Genomic DNA, 6,008 nt, shown 5'->3' on the forward strand with positions numbered 1-6,008 from the left:
AAAAAAAGTCTCTTTTTAAAAAGAGTTGATTGGAAAAAGGATCTTCTTTCCAAGGTTACTATTTATTTTGTCCCTGATTTTAAAAGGTGGCTGTGTCCTGTACACCTGGTGTTAGTTTTAAAAACATTTAAAAATGCATGGAGTAGCCAGGTATGGTGGCGCATGCCTTTAATCCCAGCACTCAGGAGGCAGAGGTAGGTGGACTGCTGTGAGTTCAAGGCCAACCTGAGACTACATAGTGAATTCCAGGTCAGCCTTGGCTAGAGTGAGACCCTACCTCAAAAAAAAAAAAAAAAAATGCACGGAGTGGTCATGAATTACACACAATTCCAGGAGCCGGAACCACTGCTGAGTTACAACATGAGACAGGGTGTAATGACCCTGATAGGCTGAAAAGCCTTTGGAAGATGAACCATGGTTTGCATGGAGACCCAAGATGTTTTGGATATACCAGGACTATACAAAGACTACCATGGAGCACACTGTTAACCTGGGATGAGAGTTTTTCCTGGCCACTCTGCCCAGCTGGAGGGCAAAATTAGAAAATCCAGAACTGGTCATGCATTAGTTCACAGCCATGAGAAAATAACTGATCACCTATCAATGGTTTGAAGCCAGGACTTTGCACATGCTAGCCACATGCATTACCACCAGCTTATGTTTCAGGTCCCTCTTTCCTTTCTTACATTTTTATTTCATTACGTTTTTTTCTTTCTGTTAGAAGTTACATGTCAGTTCATTTTTATAGCTTGATACTGGCATGCACATCTAATAGGCTTTATTTACAATCTTTTTTTACATTCTTCTACAAAATAAAAGAGCGTGAGAATGTTTCCACTCTGCCCTCCACCTCCCAACATATGTGCTATATATAACTTTCTATTATTCTAGCTCTTATTTTACTTTTGAAGCTCAAAAGCTGACATTTTTGTTTTATGTAGTTAGTGTTTATGTTTATCAATATTTTGCTCACTTTTTCTCCTGTGTCTTAGACCTACTAGCAGGAGACATTTTCTTTCTGCCTGAGCAGACCCCAGTGAGTTCTATTTTTGGTTATCTGAAAATGTTTAACTTTGTCCTATTCTTGAGCCATAATTCTGCTGCATATACAATGGTATCTTGAAAATAACTTTTCTCTCAACTCATTGTTGCTCCTAACATCACCTATAAACTTAACTGCCATTCTTTTGGGCGTATTCTCTTTTCTATATCTGCCTTTTAAAAATATATCTTCAGGGGCTGCAGAGATGGCCTAGCAGTTAAGGCATTTGCCTGCAAAGCCAAAGGATCCTGGTTTGATTCCCCAGCACCCACGTAAGCCAGATGCACAAGAGGGCACCTGCATCTGGAGTTCATTTACAGTGGCTGGAGACCATCGTGCACCCATTCCCTCCCTCTCTCTTTCTCTCTCTCTCTGCCTCTTTCTTTCTTTCTCAAGTAAATAAATAAATAAAATATATTTAAAAAATAAAAATACATCTTCAATGTTTCTTCAAATTTTCATTTTTATTTCTTCACATGAATTTCTTTATTAAAAATATTTTATTTTGGGTGGAGAGATGGCTTAGTGGTTAAGCGCTTGCCTGTGAAGCCTAAGGACCCCAGTCTGAGGCTTGATTCCCCAGGACCCACGTTAGCCAGATGCACAAGGGGGTGCACGCATCTGGAGTTTGTTTGCAGTGGCTGGAGGCCCTAGCACGCCCATTCGCATTCTCTCTCTCTCATCTGCCTCTTTCTCTGTCTGTCGCTCTCAAATAAATAAATACAAATTTAAAAAATAATCAAAATTTAAAAATTATTTATTGAGAGAGTGATGCAGAGAAAGAAGGAGGGAGGGAGGGAGAGATAGAGAGTGCACCAGAGCCTCCTGCCACAGCAAACAAACCCCAGACACATGTGCCACTTTGTGCAACTGGCTTTACATGGGTACTGGGGAATTGAACCTGAGTCTTCAGGCCTTGCAAACAAGTGCTTTTAACCTCTGAGCCATCTCTCCAGCCCCAAATTTCTTCTTTATCCTGCTTCATGACATGTTATAGTGCCTAAATTTAATGATTACATTTTACCAAGAATTGTGGAAATTTCTCAGTCTCTAGCTCTTTAGGAATTGCTCTTTCTATACTTCCCGAAACTATTATATCTTTTCATTGTATTTACCATGTCAATGCCTCTCTTTAATGTTTTCCTACTTGGGCTTCATCGTGGCTAATACCTCAGCATGAATGACTTCCACTTTATTTATTTTCTCCTTAGCTATATTATTTATTATTTATGTACTAGTTGTAACTTTATTGTTCACTCTTATACATTTCATTTTTCTTTACACTTATTTGTATCTTTTTTCAAGTCTGCCCAGTCACTCTTAATGGTTCTTTTTGCATTGTTTATATTACCAACCTTCTGTTTTATTTCATTAAGCACATTTAACCAAGTAGTATTTTAGCTACATTTTTTATTTTGAGATTATTGTAGATTTATATGCATATGTCAGAATAATACAGCAGGGTCCTTTAAACCCTTTAATTATTTTCCTTTGATATCTTGTAACACTATAGTACAATACCATGATCAGGATGCTGGTACTGATGCTGTCAAGATACAGAATGTTTCCATTACCACGAGGATCCTACATGTTGCCATTATATATTCATAGCCACTTGCTCCCATAGTATGACTAGTAAGCACTGATTCACTAGCCATCTATAAATTTGTTTTTTGTTTGGTTTTTTTTTTGTTTTTTTTTTTTTTTGAGGTAGAGTCTCAGTCTAATCCAGGCTGACCTGGAATTTACTATGTAGTCTCAGGGTGACCTCAAACTCATGGTGACCCTCCTACCTCTGCCTCCTAAGGGCTGGGATTAAAGGTGTGCACCATCATGCCCGGCTACCATCTGTACATTTTTATTACATCAAGAATGTTATATAAAGCCCAACATTATAGAACCTATAGAACTGACCTGCTTTTTGCTTGGAATAATTCTTGGTTATTGACTTAGGTTGTTGTATGAAACCATAGTTCATTCTTTTATATTACTGTCATATCTCATGGTAAAGGTATACCATCACTTCTTTAATCATTCACTTACTGAAGAACATGTGGGCTCATGCCAATTTTTGCTTATTTTGAACAAAGTTTTTATAATCATTCACATGTAAGTTTTGGCAAACATAAATTTTTCACTTTCTGGGATACATGCCAGTGAGTGCAATTGTGGTCCTCATGGGTCACTGCATGTTTAATTGTTTATGAAATAATGACCTACTTTCTAGAGGGACTGTAGAATTTTATATTCCCACCAGCCACTTATGCGGAATCCAATTTGTCTGTACCTTTACCAGTGTATGTTGTCACAAGTTCTCACTTTATCCATCATGGTAGGCATGTAGTGATATCTCTCTGTGGCTTAAATTTCCATTTCACTTATGACTAATGATTTTAACATCCTTTCATGTATTTATTTTCCATATGCATGTCTTCTTTTTTGAGTTTAAGATTTTTTGTAATGGATAAGACAGAGAGAAGGGGGAGAGAGGAAGAAGACAGAGAGAGAGAGGTGCAGGAAAGGACAGGTAGAGAGAGGGGAGGACAGCAAGAAGAGAAGGAGAGGGCTGGAGAGATGGCTTAGCGGTTAAGCGCTTGCCTGTGAAGTCTAAGGACCCCGGTTCGAGGCTCGGTTCCCCAGGTCCCACGTTAGCCAGATGCACAAGGGGGCGCACGCGTCTGGAGTTCGTTTGCAGAGGCTGGAAGCCCTGGCGCGCCCATTCTCTCTCTCTCCCTCTATCTGTCTTTCTCTCTGTGTCTGTCGCTCTCAAATAAATAAATTAAAAAAAAAAAAAGAAGAGAGGGAGAAACAAGGAGGGAGATAGAGGTGAACAGGGGACAGAGAGAAAGGGGGTACACCCAACATGTATATCCGCCTTGATAATATTTCTTTTTAGATGTTTTGGACATTTTCTTAGTGGATCATGAGTTGTTTTTATTGTTGAGTTCAGAGAGTTCTTTGTTTATGGCCAGTTATCCTAAGAATTTCTCTTTGCCTTGCCAATTTGGGTTACTTCTTACCATCTTTTAGGTATGTGTTTATTTGGCAGAGCTAAGACACATTCCCACATGGCTCTTCATACAGCTACTTTACAGTAATGATTTGATTTTATACATTAATTTGGAAATGATTGTTATATTCACCAAATTAAATCTTCCCATCCCAAAGTATATTATAGTTCTTCACTTATTTGGATCCTCTTTAATATACATCAATAAGCATTTTATAGTTAGTACACATTTCATATTAAATTTACTCATACCTTTTGTAAAGGTTTGTATAGTTGCAGGATTTTTATTGTTATTGCTGATATTAAATTCTTGGTTTATGAAAAAATACTGTCATTGTGTAATTTTAAATATAATTTTAATAGTTCTAATAAATAATGTTATCATTAAGAAGTATATTTTTTCTTTTAATATTTTTATTTATTTGCAATCAGAGAGAGAGAATGGACACACCAGTTATGCCTCTAGCCACTGCAGATGAACTCCAGATGCATGTGCCACTTTGTGCATCTGGCTTTCTGTGGGTTATGGGAAATGGAACCTGGGTCATTAGGCTTTGCAGACAAGTGCCTTAATCACTCACTGAGCAGTCTCTCTAGTCCTTCTTTTAAAGAATATTTTTACTTATTTGCAAGCAGGGAGAAAGTGAAAGATATATAATTTTTAAATTTTGTTTTACTCTGGTCTCTAAAATGCCTTTATTATTTTTATTACTTATGTAATAGTGTTATTGCATGAGTGTATTTAAATATTTTATGAGTACAAACATGTAAATGATCCACAAGTACAAGTTCTTGAAAACAAGACATGATCTTGGTTCAAAAATAAAAAAAAAAATCAGGGTTGGGGAAAGGGCTTAGCAGTTAAGGCATTTACCTGTGAAGCCTCAGGACCCCTGTCTGATTCTCCAGGACCCATGTAAGCCAGATGCACAAGGGGGCGCATGCATGTGGAGTTCCACTGCAGTGGCTGGAGGCCCTGGCGCACCCATTCTGTCTTTCTCTCTGCCTCTTCCTTTCTCTTTCTCCCTCTCTCTCTCTCAAATAAGTAAGTAAATAAATTTTTTTAAATCCAAAAGTATGGTCTAATTTTTCTTGATTCATTAAAGAGGAACATAAATTGAAACCCTGCTTCTTATAGACATAATGTATAAAATTCAACCTCTATGCCTAGACTAGAAATCTTAAATAACTCAAAATAGGTAAAAGCTTTCAAAAATTATTTAAAGACATATCTTACAGGCATATCTAAGTGTTAGAATTATGTGTCAATTATGTGTGGGTTATTTTTTTCCTTGATGTGGCCTTTTAGGAACTCTTTGAGCTCCCTTATGCAGCTTATGGGTGTATCTTTTTTCTTGCAGACTGAGAGCCTTTTTTTTTTTTTCTTTCGAGGTAGGGTCTCACTATAACCCAGGCTGACCTGGAATTCACTATGTAGTCTCAGGGTGGCCTCGAACTCATGGTGATCCTCCTACCTCTGCTGCCTCCCGAGTGCTGGGATTAAAGGTGTGCACCACCACGCCCAGCTAAAGCCTGTTATTTTTAGTAGCTAAATTTATTTGCAGTTACTGAAAAAAATCCACCCACGTATTTAATGGTATGGAATGGCTCTTATGCTAAGCAAATTTAGAGGAGCTCCCCTCAGCCTTGCAGATTTGAAAAATCTGACAAATCAACAGTTTCACTTATTGATTGATTGATATGTTTGAGGGAAAGGGAATGCCAGGGTCTCTTGCCATTGCAAAGAAGTGCCAGACGCCTGCCCCACTCTGTGCATCCAGCTTTACCTGAGTGGCACTGCTAACCTCTGACCCATACCCAGTCTCCAACAGTTTCACATTTTAATTGCAGAATTTTGCATAATGACTTCTGGAGAGAAGACAGAAGAGTGCCCGTTTGTAGATATATTTGATGAAGATGAAGCTGAGAAAGAATATTTATTGTCCAAGCCTACTT

Source organism: Jaculus jaculus, chromosome 7 (assembly GCF_020740685.1).
Source record: "Jaculus jaculus isolate mJacJac1 chromosome 7, mJacJac1.mat.Y.cur, whole genome shotgun sequence".
NCBI classification, from domain to species: Eukaryota; Metazoa; Chordata; class Mammalia; order Rodentia; family Dipodidae; genus Jaculus; species Jaculus jaculus.